We start from the raw sequence: 16433 nt of genomic DNA on the forward strand, positions 1-16433 counted from the left end.
ACAGAAACTATACATAAAATAGCACTAATAACACATATATGCAAAATATATAGTATATATATCTTATATATGCATACAAAAAAGTGATGCACAATGCAATTGCTCACCACCTGCCTACCAGTCCCCTGCCATTTCCCCAAACAGTACTGCCTTCTCTCCCCTGCTTAGCAACAACTAAAATAGTGGTGTGCTACCAACACCCTTTTTTCCTAAATCCAAAACACAGCATCATATCAACCACCATAAAGAAAATTAACTCTATTCCTGTTAAAACCAGGACAATACAAAATCCTAATCTTGAAAGTTGTTTTCTGGCTCACTCTTTCTCCCTCTGAATATAAATGTGTCTGCATCTACACGTTTGTGTTCATGCAGAACATTTCAGAGAGGTTTTTGTCCCTGAATAGTGAAAACTTGAGTTGATCTGTGTCCCATCCACAGCTCTTGCCCTAATGAGCTGAAACTACATTAGCAATATCCCAGGCAGATAAATTGACTTTAAACCTTGGTTTGATGATCCTACTAAGACATTCAATTAATTCTATTTTGCTACAAGCTAATTTATGACTTAGTGTTTGTACAAAAAAAAAAAAAAAAAAAAAAAAAAAAAAAAAGAGTTGAATGTACAAATCAGTGGGAGACAAGGTAATGAATTATTCTACCTTCCTTCATGCTCCTGTCTTCACATTTCACTACTACAAGCATGGAAGAGGAAATATGAAAGAAATGTCTTTTGATGTATGAAATGTGGGTATTTTCTCATACTGAGCTGTATCTAACTGGTGTAAACACATAATCAAGCCCTCTAGGAGATGCTAATTAGCGCAGTAAATGTAAGTTTATTAATTCCCATTACGTTTCCCTTTGTTTCACCAGTGAATGTTTCTTTTCAGGAGAACAGATTTGATATGGTGTGTCTGTAGAATTTGTTTGCGTTCATGGCAAATGAAGACAAGTAGCCTAGCAAAGCTGTGATGAATTAACAGTGGTCCATGTGATCAACGTCTCTGTAAAGGGGTCCACAAAGTGCATGGGTTTCTCTGTGATCTGAGGAAAAACAACAACGACGACAACAAAAACAAACCAGAAAGCCCCAGAGGATTTGCTAACAATTTTCTGCTCCATCTTTTACTTGGTGTGTTTTTAATGAGCCCTCAAAAGCACAGGTACTAAAACTTTTCCTTTTTGATGCAGCAGAATAGATTGTCAAGACATACTGCAGGAGAGGTACTTCAAAGGCAAACAGACAGCAAATATGATTATATTAGGTGAGGCTGTTGGGTATAATTGAGCTTCTCCCATCTTTGGAAAGTACTGGAAGATAGGCCCTTAACAATTCCCTCTTCCTGCTCCTCTGACTTTTTATTATAAATCAGTACTCTTCCTGTGATGTTCACATTTCTATACTGTGCCTTTAACACATGCTATGTTGACTGTGTCAGGTACCATGAACCAAGATTATGCCCAATGGTAAATAATAAGGGTTCAAGTGAGCAGCCCACCTTTGTAGACCTGTATGGAGGAGCAGCACGGGCTGTGGAGAGGGTGGAAGAAGCATCTGATAGTCTTCCACCTTGGAAGCCATCCTGTCTCCTCTGTGACTGGAAATGCTCATGCAGGGTGGTGACTCCAACCAACAGCTGGGAAGCCTCCAACTGTTGGAGCAGCTCTGCGTCCCAAGTGGACTTAGGTGGGAAATGATTTTGTTGGGGTTGCACCATGGCTTGACAGTACTCTCAGGACCTATTTTCAAGCTTCATATGTAAAGAAGAGCTCTGTATGTTTTAAATTAGTTTGCTAATGAACACAAATCACAGGAGGAGGTATTTTCCCTCTGTATGGAATGTTTCCTGTAAGTCAGCCCCTTGCTCTAGTTGTGAATGAGCTGGGAGTATCTGTGACTGGCCACCTCACTCTCCTTCCCTTTATTTGATCACTTGGAAAGGAATTAAGCAATAACCCAGTTGAGGAAGTAGAAAATACACTTGAATTGTCCTTCCATGAATGTGACTGATTGCTTGCTTTATGTATAAGTTTCCAACTCCACATTATAAACTTGGACATCTCTGGACATCTGTTCAAGAGAAAGAATTCCTGTAGCTTCTTTCCTCTAAAGCATGCGTGTTGCCTATGTGCTTCATTTACTGTAGATGTCAAAGGCGGGCATGGCTGACTGTCCTCTGGGACTCTGTGTAGCAACAGTGGGCGTTACTGTTATAGGTCTTAATTAGCTTTAAGTCATTGATTTATTTTCTGGTGATAAATAATCATAACTAGTATATAAATATGCAGTTCTGCTCTGATCGGAACACTGAATTAGAAGATTCTCTTCAAATGTTTTCCTGAGGTGTGGAAAGAGTGGAAATATATGTATATATATATATATATATATTTTTTTTTTTTTTTAAATTACAAATGTGTTCAATGTAATGCCTCAGCGCAACCTGAGCAAAACTTCACATTTTTAGTAAGGTGGCTTTCTGCTGGAATCTGGTAGCAGAAGCATGGCAGAAGATGGACACTAGTTTAGAAATTCGCTAGCAATCTGGAGATAGAAACCGGCATGTCCTCTGAGACACGCTCCATATATGCAGAATCTATCTGAATAAATGAGCCCCTTACTTAACTGGGAATGTACTGTATATTCCATCTGTAGACTGAATGATTGCTCCATTTCAAGCCTCCTGACTCCCATGGAGCCATCTGGTACATGCTAGTTTGTACAAATAGGTGAGGATTCCTGCTAACACAACAGCCTTCAACTAGGCAGAGCTCTGATATTTAGCACTCTGCTTCATATCTGCTTGCAAAGCCATAACAAAAACCTGAAAACTTTCAGTGTTTAATATTTAAATGAACCTTACTTTTTCTCTTGGAAAACCATTTGGGACAGGAGCGATTAATGCAATTACATCAGAAAATAGGTTGAGCTATTAATACATCCACTAAGTAGACATTCCACCTTCTGTGGCTTCATGATATTTTTTCACCCATTGCTTGCTTAGAGCTGAGCAGGGAGGAGGACGGGTGAGAGGAAGAAGGTATGTGTCATATAGATATTTTTACACCACTTTGAGATATTGACAGAAAATTAAGCTAACAGAAATAACTTTCATAAGCAGCAGTGGGCTGCTCATGGACGTATCCAGAGGTAGGTAAATGCTGCATTATTTTGATTGTCCTATCATGTGTTAGATGTTCCTGTGGATGTTTGCTTTATCAGTGAAGAGACTTTCACCTGTAGCCCACACGTCTGTGTTCTGGTTTGGCTTTATTTCTTATTTTCTATGTTAGTCATCAAGGCTAGCTCCTTCTGAATGGTAGAAATGCAGCTGTTCCCTTTTAACAGTGAGTACATGGTTTGCCAGTGCAGAATTGGGTCTGTGCATATTCTCACTATTCATTTTGGTGTAATCTTATTTAGTCTTAATAAACGTTGCCCCACAGACATGGGATCAGTTACAAAGTGGGATCTCTTCTCGCCCTTCCATTGCAAAATGCAGCCTTCTAAAAACAGCAGTGAGGAGCTCCTTTTGTCTGGTTTGGGTTCTTCACTTAAGTGCTTGTGGTGCCTGATTAAATTAGTAATCAGAGATATAGTCATGCTATTTTGTGACTCTGAGAGCCTTCATTGTGGATTATATTTACACAGTGCAATTTCTTCCTAAATTGAGCTTTTTGTATTCAAGGACTTTGAGAGTCTTTCAGACTGAGATAAAGCCCAGTTTACTACGTGGACTAGCTCTTGCAGCAGTGCCAAGCTCCTGGGCAGGAGCACTGGGCAAAACAGTTCTTCATTTGCACAATAATTATGACTATATAAAGGTTTATGTGTGATACAGTGGTTTTGCTGACCCTTTACACTTAAATTCTGCAGTATGACAGACTGGCAGTGCACTGAATGCCTTCATGTCATGTTGCCTCCAAATGACAGTTTCCTTTCTTGTCAAAACACGGAATGGCTTGAACCAAAGCCACATAAATGCTAACAGCATATTCTCTGGTATAAAAGATACTTGCACAGATCCAAACCCTGTGGCCTGTCCCTGGTCAAAACAATAGGACTGGAAAGCATTAGGCCCTTTCAGCTTGTTTGTTATGTTTAAAACTCAATATGTGGGCTAAGCCAGTGTTTCTGTTGCATGCATGTAGGTGGTCTTTTCAGAACAGGAAACTGAATCTCTCCCACATCAACTCAACTGCATTTACTCATTTCTGAAGAAGGTAGCAGAGGCAATAAGTACTGTGCTGAGGTGCTCCAAGGTGGGAGAAACCTGGGGCCAGGCTGTGCTCTGAATCAGCCCAGAGAGGGCTTTAGCCCACAAGGGATTTCTGGAGGCTTAACTGGAAGTTTCAGTCTGGGCTGGAGGAAGGTATCTCAGGAAGAATGTTCCTAATTGGTTGGTTACTTTTATTCTAGAACATGCATGTCCAACTCATGGCCCACACACAACCCAGCCCATCCTGTGGCTACCTGCTGCCCCACGCCATCATGGTGGCAACTCTGCCCCACCAAGTGGCCCAGCCCAGGCATGCACACATTGCACACAACAACCAAACACTGGTGTACAATCAGCAGTCTGGGCTGAAACCAGGACACAGGGAGGGAGCAGTGCAGTTCTGAACTCAGGTGATAGCAAATAATTGTATGCATTGTGATAACACTGGATAAACACAGTCCTGTGAACAGCGAAAAGTGCACTGCCATGCTTTCCATTCTGATAAACAAATTTGAGAACAGGTTTCAAGATAGCTGAAGAAATCATCCATTTTTGGGTGCATTTGTAATTCCATTTTCAGTTGACATAAATCTATTACCTGCAAATTTTCAAATGGATTGTATACAGTTGCAATTAGATATTCAACTCCAATATCTGATCACATCTCTTTAGCTGACTCCTTTAAGCCCTCTCTTACCGTAGTAATATCCTTTGCTTCACAACCACACCTTTTTTTGTGTCAATGCTCTTGGTACTATTTATATTTGTGAGGAGCTGTTTTCAAGGATGAAGTACAGGAAGAGAAAAATTTCATCAGAAATTTCTGAGAAACACCTTGAGAGCTCACTAAAAATGGCTGCCACTGCCACTGAGCCGGCCTGATGAGTCAGTTTCACAAAAACGAAGTCACAGATTCCACTAGTTTTATGGTTCTGTTGCCCTTTTTTGTTCTAATTTCAAAAATAAGTTTTGTTACTTAGATACATTAACTATATTATATATTTTATGAGTACTGCTCTGAAAGTAATACCCCCTGTTTTATTATGTTGGCCCACAACCTCAGAGGCAGATGTTGGTGGTAAAGCAGTAGGGGTTGAATCGTCCTGACAATATTCCATTACATTTTTGTTGCCGTGCATTAAATTCCTCCATGCAGAAAAAATGGCACCCACTGACATTCATTGACACTTGCTGAGTGTTGATGGAGACCAAACAGTGAATGTGGGCACAGTGAGGTGGTGATGGTGCATCTCAGCAGTGGTGACAATGACAACAGGTCACCTGTGTTGATGGAGATTGTTATGAGCATGGCATGCATGCTCTTATTCATTGCTGGAGAAAATACATAGCTAATGGTGTGACTATGTTGGAAAACGCTGTTTTGTACCTGATAGTTTGCACCGTCAAATAGTATTGTTGTGCTCATTGTGTCTGTTGTAGTTTCCATGGAATTAAATACATGGCATTCTTTTTGGTGCAACCTACATATATGCAACCTAAGAAAATTCCTCTTCATTCAGTGTGGCACAGGGAAGACAAAAGGTTGTACACCCACACTCTAGAAGCTGACGGGTTCTCACGTGAAAAATCTAACTTCCTTCTCCAGTGACATTAGATTGAAACCCTCTGACAAATTCCCAACCAGCTGCAGTGGGCACTGATTTATTATTTATTTATTTTAAAAATCACTTTTACAACACTATAACTTGTTTGAATATCTCAGCTTGATACTAACATGAGGTCCCTGCTTATGAAATCATTAGTGGGACTTGAGAGATTTAATTCTATTATTCGCTTTGGTATTCTACAGCATCACTTCAGATCTCTGTGCCCCGTTTTCCCTTTGACCCATTGCTTCTCTACTCCTTAAAAATTCTTTGGATTTAGATTTTTATTATTTCACTCTACTAGAAAATCAGAATTTATCTCACATGGGTCTTTATTTGAGTTGCTGTAATGTAAGTAATATTCGATTAGTGGAGAATTTTCAGTAGTTATTTTGAAGTAACCTACCAGCTACAGCAGCCATTTAGCCACTTAGAATAGTAAAGTCTTTGGATGAATTAACAGACCAGATGAACAGATACAGCTCCTACACTTGTAACGAAAGTCATTCATTCTTTCCAGAAAATTACTGTACCATGTTACAGATTGTTGGAAGGATGCTGCCTATTGGCATTTTCTTTCTGCTACAGAAGAGTTGCGTGTCACCCTTAAGCGAACTGAAGAATCCTACAGGATAGCAGATAGATTGATCAGGAATGCTCTCAGATGAGATGAATCTTCTTTGAGTTCAGAGGGTTTCTGTTGAAGAAGCTGGAAATACATTTTCCTTTTTAAATTTCTCTTCTAATGTAGATGCTGCTGCAAGCTTGTTAAAGCAAATTTCTGGAAAAAATTCTGAGCTGGTGAAAATGAAGAGTTGCACAATAGCAGCTATACTTGACATGCCCCTAATGAGGCTCCTGCCTCCACTCCCAGTCAAGCAAGTAGCTAGAGAACAGAATAGGAAGGGTAACATGAGGTAATGCATGTTCAAATTACATCCAATGGCTCCATGTCTTCTGATCTTGGCCACAGGATTTGTCTGGACTGTGGGCACCGAACATGGCTCCACTAGTGCAGAGAAACACAAAATGAAGGTAGCAATTAGTGAGACGTGAGCTTCCAGAGGTGAGCTTTGTCTAACTGCAACACGCTGTCTTTTGTATAGTCCCATCTGATCACTCAAAACCAGCCTACATTCTTCCATAGATGTTTTAATTTTTAATTCAGTATAGCACTGGTTATCATGTCTGATTTTGCTATTTCTTCTTTTTGGTAAGCAGTGTTTAATGATCTCCCCTATCATAGCAGAAGCCTGACTGTTTTAGGATTTGGTCTCTGTTAGACGTTGATTTGGACTTTCCCCAAGCTTGGCTCAGTGTCCCTTAAATTGCAGGAAGCCACCTCCAATTTAACTGGGGCACAGAAAAGTACAGTGCATAGGTGCAATCATACACAGCTCTTTCCTTGGTGCATACAGCCTAGCTGTGATGCTGAAGAAGCCTGTTCCCAGGGGGTCCCTCTGTTGTTCGATGTTAATGTCAAGTCATCTCAACCCAGGCTTCCTACTCAGCCTGAGTGCCTCTACTGACAGCCTGCTGCTCTTGCTCCAGGCCCCTTGGTTTCACACATTCAGGTGCTTCTATTTTCTGTGGCTGGACATAATGGAGCTCCCTTGATTCAAATGCCAAGCTAGGTTAGGAAAATAATATTGCAGTGCTATGAAGATTCCTTGTATTCCACTGTGATGATGAGATTATTGTTCCCACTGCCCAAAATGCTAACTTTCTCCTCCATCACCAAAGAAACCCTGACGCCCTCCAAACTATCAGTGCAGAAATTGAAACTGTCAAAGGAAATGCTCCTTCCCTGGGTAGCATCTTTTGTGTTGATTAATGAGCTTTTTGAGGACCTTATTGTTACAGCAGTAGAACTGCTTGGTGGCTTGTGCGGCACAAGAAAGTGGGACTAAAATTGTGATGAAAGAAATACAGTTACTGGGTGTTTGTTAATTCCATCTTTGCAGGAGGCTAGCAGCTGCTTTTCTTTTCTTCTTTAACAGATGGAGTGATTTCTCATGTAGTGTTACAGTAATGACCAACGTGACACAGAAGGAAAATTCTGTGACAATATGGTGAGCAAGATCTTACTGACAGCTCCACTTGGTTGTAATTTGTAAGCTCTATATTGTTGCTCTACTCTTTTTTCTCCCTCTCCCCTCCCAAATGCTGCCTGTTTTCTGCCACATAGAATTAGATTTCAAGCTGTCTGAAACAGTTAAAAGATTTCTAGCTAAAAGTTCTTCAAAATCTTTACCAGAATTCATAGCCAGCTGTAAGTTAAATAAATAAATAAATACCACTACATTATGGATTGATGGTTTGAAACTTATCCTCTATTTCATTTTGCTGTTGAGATGGCTGCCTTGATTTCTCCCACAGGTGCTCTTGTCCTATCATGGATAGGAGTCAATCTCTTTTGCTTCAGGCAGTCTAACCCTCTCATGCAGGCGGTGCAGCCATGACCCAGCAGAACACCAGCTGTGTGTAGTGAGGTGTGTGGGCCATGAGGAACCAGAAAAGAGTGCTTGCACCCAACACAATAACTAAGCAGTGTGCAGGGGCTGGGAAGAAGTGCAGAGAGACGATGATTAACCAAAATCTGATGCTTCCCTTTCACAGAGGGAATCAGAGCAAATTCCACCATCAATTCATAGAGATGAAAATCCAACAGGAGGGGACCCACACAAATCCCACTTTATGAAAGGCAAGATAAATTCTGCATCACTATGTGTATTTAACTGTATGCATAAGGTAAAGATCTTTCAACACCCTCATAAACTTCTCTATAATTTGTATGGAGAATATATCACTGGGTAATATATATATGGGAGAGCTGGGATGCTGTTCTACTCTTGCTTTGAGTTAATCAAGTTTGAAACTTGAGAACAAAAGGAAAAAGGAAGTGAATTTTGGTCAGCTTGAATATTGCAAGTAGCATTCTAGAAGTGCTTTTTAATGGAGAACAGTGCAAAATAATGAGGATGCTGTCTGTCTGTGGATGATGAGGAAGACCACAGAATGATCCAGTGGACTCAGAACATATTGGGCTGGTGAAGAGGACAGGTGGAGCTTATGTGCTGTAGTCCTGACATTTGCAGCTTCAGTCTGAGAATCTTCACTGCTCCTGAGAAGTGAGGATGGACAAATCCGGTTCTTGGAAATGGTTCCATAAGAAGTAGACCCACAGACTGGTTTCCTTGCTTGCTACCAAATGCCAGTTGCTCACCCAGTTCTTTAGACACTGCATACATTGCAAAGCCCAGCCATTTCTTTATTAGGGGGAAAAACACCCCTACAAGAGAGATTTTAATTTACAGCTCATAAATGAAACTTCGTCTTTGCGGTGTCCTGCAGAATGATATTAACAGGACTGTTTTAATCTCTGCAGTGGTTCTACCTTTAGTTTTTGGAACTGTTCTAAACTTGTGATATTATTTTTAAATTGTTAGAATGGGGAGGATTAGCCTGATTCTATATTTCACATTAAGTACCTTTTAAAATTTCTCCTAGTGAAGGGCTACCAGCCTGCTGCTTAGTGACTAATAAATTTGATTCATCCTCACTCCCCACAGGGTTATCCTCCTTCTTACTAATGTTTGACATTTTACGTTTTAATTAAAATCACCCTACAAGCAGCAAACCACTAAGAGAATGACAGAGATTCTTACTGCAGCAAGATATAAGTAAAAGGCCAATTCACTAACTATATCTTCAATAGTGCCTGTTACTTGTTCTCAACATGACTACTATATGATATGACTTACGGGAGAAAATGCAACACCTATCTTATTGTCCAAGGGGTTTCCAATCTAACAAGACTCTATCATTTAATATCTGCGTGTCAGGAGGAGTGACCTGGACTCATGTTGCTTGATTGGTCCTGTACAGACCCAAGACAGGTAGCAATCTAAGAGAAGGGAAGGATGGCAACAAGGAGCAGTGAAAGTCTGTTCAATTGCCATGAAAATGCTGTCAAATTGTGTAGCAGCTGACTCCTAGCTGTCCCAGCTGTCATTTAGGGGCCATTTTTTAAGTGAGCCTCCCATTCGAGGGAAACAGATCTGGGAAGAATCAATGGACACGTTTAGAGAGGGTTTTTGTATAAGGGCCTGTACTAGTAAGGATGGGAAAAAAGCAGCACATGAGGGTGAAGAATAGACAGAAAAACTGGTGTTGGCAACTGGAAAGAGATGGTTGGCTGGACTTCAGTCAGGAAGCTGTAGCAGATACGTGAAGGCGTGAGACACGCAAAATGAGAGACCAGCATTACAATGTGCCTAGAAAGAAGAGGAGATGAAGTTACCAAAATAGGTGGATACCTTTTGCAGAGGTGACTGTAGGCCCTGAGACAGGCAGTAAGAGAGGCCTGGGAAAAAGTCAATTGTTTGAACAGAACAAAGGAGAAATGAAAATACACCAATGGAAATGTTTTTACTGATTTGCAAATAAGACAAGGAAAGATGATTCACTGCACATGCCCTCTGAGGCACAGAGCCTGATGACAACAAGATGGTGGTGCCAAGGGATAAGGACAGGGACACAGCAGCTCTGGTTCCTGACCTTCTAGGTAAGAGAAGGAAAGACATTGATATGGTAATTTGGGAATGGCATCAAACCCAGAACAAGACCCTCTGCTTTCACCTCTGATGGAGATCTCTGGTACTAGTTGTGGAACTGCTGCTGACAAGCTTGCCTCATTCAGATGACAATGACTGGATGAGTGTGATATAGAAAATGTCATTTTCCTTTCCCCATGCAGCCTAAAAACATGTGGCTGTGTTGTCAGAAGGCGGTAACACAAGCCTATGTCTCAAACAATGAAGCATCATCTTGACCCTCACTAGCCTGTCACACTCCATCTGAAAACCAGCAACAAAATATATTTTTCTCACACATATTTTGCCTGATGTTGAGAATTTTATTTTAAACTACTTTAGAAAACAAAATCCTGCAAGTTACAGGCTTGCTCAGGCTTTTCTGAATTATGATACAAACCTCCAAGCAATAGTGGAGAAATGACTATTTCCTTTCATATATTATTCTTGCTGCCCTTAGGAGATGAACAGTGTGAAATATGTGACTTCTGAACAGAAACATACCTTATGGAGGGGATGAAGGCTTAGATATATCAATATGAATAAATGGGAAGGAAAGAAAGACTGACAGAAAGGCTTTGCATTCCCAGATCATTCCTTCCCCTTTCTGGGACAGAAAAGTCAGGGAAACATGGTAGTTCCTCTTAAGCAGCTTAAATGGTCTGCATTTCAGCAGTACCAAATATAGACAATCAAGAGGGACTAACTGGTCTCCAGGTGCTCCAGTGAGACAGTTAGCTTTGGTTTGCTGAAGTAGCTGGTAGATAGTAACAACCCTGTAGCACGTCTGTTGGTAGTAAGAGCTCCATGAATAAAAGGTGTTTGTTGTCAGAAATATTGTTTGTGTCTCCCCATGGCTTGATGCTCTGGGAAGGAATTCATAGCAGAGCTGTCTTCTTCCATTCAGACATCTAAATTTTGTGTTTTTGCTTTTGTCAGTCCTGGTAGAACGAAAAGGACTTCTTAAAAATGGCACCTTTGTGCAGTTATGACAAAAAGGATTCTTTCAGTTTTCAGAATCAAGTTCCATTCTAGAGGATTTTGGTGTCAAAATTACAAGGGAAAATAGGAATCCTGCACCATTCTGCACAAAAACAGGTACAACACTGCAGGTTCCTACCATCCGCCAACCATCCCTCAGGCATATCTGTCAGAGGTTTGTCTACACAGGAATTCAGAAGGAAACAAATTCAAACTCACTAAATGTCCTGAATTTAAAGTGGATTGATTAAATTGCATTAAATCCCTGTGTAGATCTTCTTGTTCAGAATTGAAATGGAGTGAGATAAGACTTATAAAGGCCAACTTAATTCTGAAGCTGACTACTACGTAAGATTTAATACATTTTAGCTAATCCATTTTAGCAGCTTTTTCAGATTAACCATACTCAATGTTCTTCTTTGGGAAAGTCCTTCAAAAGAACAAGACGGAGAAGGACACTAGGCTCAGAAGTGCAGTGTTTGTAAACATCCAGTGCTGTTGTTCATATGGCAGATAATTTCCACTTCACTGAATAGACTCAGACCTACCTGAGTTGGTGCAGTTGGAGGGGCAGTGGGAAGAACTGACCAAGGGTATCCCTACTTCCTGAAGGAGGATCCCCTGGGAGATGGCAGACCATGGAATTAAAGCTTTGGCTAACCTGACAAGAGTAGGGATTTTGATTGTTAATGTCTATACTAGCAAAAAGCATCCTCCTAACACAGGCATGAAATTGTCTGATACCTGCACCTGCTCATGTGTGTGCATGCAGCAGAGGCAGGACATGCTATGAATGTTCATGATTCCTCATCTACCTGGGTTGAGTCATTTTTGGGCCAAATCCTACCTGTATTCCTATTCATAAACCAACAGAACAAACACCGTGCAGCTCCTCGTAGTCTCTTCTTCATTAAATGGACAAAAGCTGGAGTTTAAGCTTTGTTACTGATTTTAAAGAATATATTGAAAACAATAACTTACAAGAAAATGGGAGATCATGAATAAATAATAAGGTGCATAGGTGTACGGGGAAAATACAGGAGTTCATAAATATAGTTAAGAACACAGTCGTACAGTAAAAGGAAGGGCATAAAAATGTAGATGACTAAAGCAATATGTGTGCAAAGGAATAATAATCTACCATGCATTAAAATATGCAAGTACTGGGGACTAAATTGCTTTTACTACTCTATACATTTTTTTAAAGTACCTAGAGGCCTTCAGGTATGAGTGCTAAAATAAAAATATTATTATTATGGATTTTGGGGGGCAGATGAGTTGGAACTCAAGGATGTCCCCTGTGCCTTAGGTCTGTTTCATCTGGTTAATGTGTTGGGCTAGATTTTTCCCTGGTCTGCCATATCTACTGTTGAAAGCACTTTAGAGAAGTGCATATTGAAACTATATCTAAAGAAGCACTGGATTCTGAACAGGCACTCAAAGCAAGGCAATAAAATCAAGCATTTTCTCTCAGGTCACTTTAGTTTTGGGTGAGGGAAGCAATTCCTCCATCACATCGGTCCAGTGAATCTGAAACAACAGTGCGTGAAAAATATCATGGCAAAATAATGTCTCCGTGTGGGAGAAGTTCTAATGCTAATCACTGACTGGGCTGCCACTCGGCATTTGCTGGTAGATTTTGTCCTAATTTTTTCATTGATTATTATTCTCCCCCAGTGTCTGCTAATGTAACTTTTCTCCCTGTTTTGCAGGAAAATTTGAGGCCGGCATTTTTTCTGCATTACCAAATTCACGTAAGAAAATTCTTCATTGGGCTGCCTGCATGCAGTATCCTACATCATCAACCATAATCTCCATGCTGATGATTATAGAGATGTATCTTGAGTTTTGGAGAATGATACTGAGACCACAGAGTCTCTGGTGGATCTGCAGCCCCTCCAGCATCCATACAGCAGCAGGTGTACTCTGTCATTGTCACTGCCACAACTGGCTTGGGGGACACTTTGCAATGAGTGTAGGGTTTCTTTAGAGCAAGGAGAGGAGCAGATGAGCTAACACCACTCGCTGCCTTCCCATCCCAAAGGCTGCCCTGGCACGAAGATGGAGAACCATTACCTGTCCCTGGGGGCTCACAGACCATGCAAGACCTTCCCTGCCATCATTACGGGCAGTAGTTTGTCCTGCAAGGGCAGGGGCACTGGGAGAAACCCTTGTCCAGGTTCAACTGCTCTGTGCCCTTGATGGCTCCTGATGTTAAAGTCTGCCTTTCTGCTCCGATTTCTGTTCTGCAAAAGGGCAAGTGATGTTTCACCCATCAGTCAGGCAGGCTGTACATGCTGGAAGAGAATGCACTTTGAGTGAAAGAACCTGTGTATGTGTCTTGATTTGAAGGGCCTTGCGCTGGTTTCGAAGTGCTGAGAGCTGCCTGCCACTTCCCCAAGTCATACCTACAAACATCCGCATGAGGAACTGCCACAGCTAGAGCACTATTGGTAGAAGAAAAAACAGTATGGCCTGATTTTTCCCACTTTCACTGTTTCAAGGGGTTAGTTTTGCTACCTCCTTGTTGCAGAGGGCATGTCCCAGGTGCTCTCTGGGCTTGCTGCAGCCACTGCAAATTGGACTGGGGAGCTGGCTTGTGGTAGAGATCAAAAGTTTACATTTGTCAGTGCAAAGCAAGGAAGCATGGGATTGGAGAACACTGGGTGCTGCCATATAAGCACCATAGCCCCAAGTCTAATGGTTAATAGAGTCATTAATTCTGCTGATTAAGTTGGCCTTAGGGTTCATGGAAATGACATCCACCTCCTTTTTTTCTTTCTTTTTTCTTTCTATTTTATTTTATTTTATTTTATTTTATTTTATTTTATTTTATTTTATTTTATTTTATTTTATTTTATTTTATTTTATTTTATTTATTTTATTTTATTTTTTAAACTAGGGAATGAGGGAGCATTAAAAAAAAAAAAAAAGCTAATTAGAGAGAAATCAGGAGAAAAGAAGCAGGGAGAAAAGAGAGACAGTCTGAACATTAATGAGACTGATTTGGGAAGAGGATGTGACAAGCTCTTCAAAAGCATTATTGTCAAATGTGTCACTGTTTCATAGATGGCTAGCGCTACCTTTGAGCTTCACGCTGATAGTTAATGATTTGAAACTATAAAAAGATTGAAAAGGTAAAAGGGAAAATGTCAGACTCAACTGGATTTTAATGAGGGCCCCCCTTCCCACTTTTCTCTTTTTCCATGTGAAGCAGCCTTGGAAAGTACAAAAAACTTGCCCCCTGCCCAATTTGCACTCTCAAGGCAAAAACTGCTTGCAAAGGCAAAGGGAAAGCCCAGAGGTCCACCGTCTTGCTCTGTCCACCATCCATCTTCTCTTCATCAAGCCATCGACTTCCCCATCCACTGCCAAGCAGCAGTGGGGTTGCGGCGGTACAGGCACAGGGCTGACAAAAATAAGCCAAGATTGATGGAGGAGACAGCTATAGCTCTTGTTTGTTTTTTTGTGACGTGCTGAGCAGAAGCAGTCTTCACACTGTGAAATGTAACAAAGAAATCTAAAGTGATTATGCAGGTTCATTTGTCAGTATCAGTGCTCCAGCTATTGCTGTGTGCGACAATGAGATGACAAGGCATTTATTGCTGATGGTTGGTTATTAGCCGCATTATAGGAAACATTAGCACAATCTAGGATACATAGACCAGGGAGACAATAGCTTTCTGGGCTCCAAACTCAGCAGGGTAGCCTTGTCATTAAATTTGGTAGTGCCAATTTAATTTTTTTTTTTTTTTTTTTTTTTTAAATAAATTGAAAGGAAACTTTGAAAACAAAATCTGTAACCCTGCATTTACCTTAAGACTGATCAGTGTTTTTTCTTTGGGTTCCACCTTTTGTATCAAAAAGGCTGTGCTGCCCAGCGGGCCAACCACTGTCCTGCAAAGAGAGTTGCATCTGAAAAGCTTAATGATGCTTGGGGCCTGTCCACTCCCATCACTGCTGTCCAGCCCTGACCTCTGCAGTGCAGAAGGAGGGAACTTTTTGCCAGTCAGTACTGAGATTTGAAGCACAAACAGAAATTCTGGTGGTGACTCCTTCCTTTCAAAGAAGGGTTTTCTTATCTATTTCATTTACATATTGACTCAGTGAGCAATATATTCTGTTTCTTTTTATTTTTTCCTGACCCCCAGATTATTTTGTGCTACCCCCAGATTTTTAGAATGCCCGGGATTTTGGCAATGAAAGCATTTAAATAAACTGTAATAGTTGTCCTGGGAAAGTCAGAGGTTTTGACAGCTGCATAAGGGATCATGGGACTTCAGCCCATAAAATACCAGTGCAAAGGGAATTATAATATTTTTGAAAAGCACTATCATTTGATATCATTGTAAATAGCAGCAGGAGCTGGACTAGATCAAATTCAGGCCAATCCAAGTATCTTTGAATCCAAAAGTGAAATGTTGGTATTATTGCCAGATCTGGGTGAATCAGAAAGGGAGAAAAAAAAAAAGAATTTTAGAAAAATTATTTTAGTGTTATGAAATTTGTCATATTCTTTGCCCAATATGCTGTCTGCCTAGCAGTGAATTTCATCTAAATTGTTTGTTTTGGATTCATTAACAATAGTGGTAAACCAAAGAGATTCAGACTCAGACTTTAAGATTCATAAGGCAGATCATAAATTTTGTAGCATTTTTGAGGTTAAAAAAATAAATAAAGTCCTGTCATTTTCCCTTTAAACTACATTGACCAAATGTGAGAGTCTGACAAAGAACCACTGTTGTCAGCTCTCTTAAATTTAGTGAACAAGATGATTTTGCCATTCGTTAGACACTATACCACACAATCTACCTCTGTCCAGCAATTAATTTTGTTCTGAAGTACCAAACCAATATTGTTTCCCAAATTTTCTACACCACAGTGTCCTTCCCTCATTATTTTTGCATGTGTTAATTGCTCCTTCTCTTAACCTCCAGCTTCCAGTTAAAATCCTGTGATTTCAGTGAGATCAGAAAATCCATGGAGCTGCTAGGGGTGTGTGTCGCTTCAGTTTCAATGAAAGAATGTGT

The sequence above is a fragment of the Excalfactoria chinensis genome, chromosome 2, assembly GCF_039878825.1.
Source record: "Excalfactoria chinensis isolate bCotChi1 chromosome 2, bCotChi1.hap2, whole genome shotgun sequence".
NCBI lineage: Eukaryota > Metazoa > Chordata > Aves > Galliformes > Phasianidae > Excalfactoria > Excalfactoria chinensis.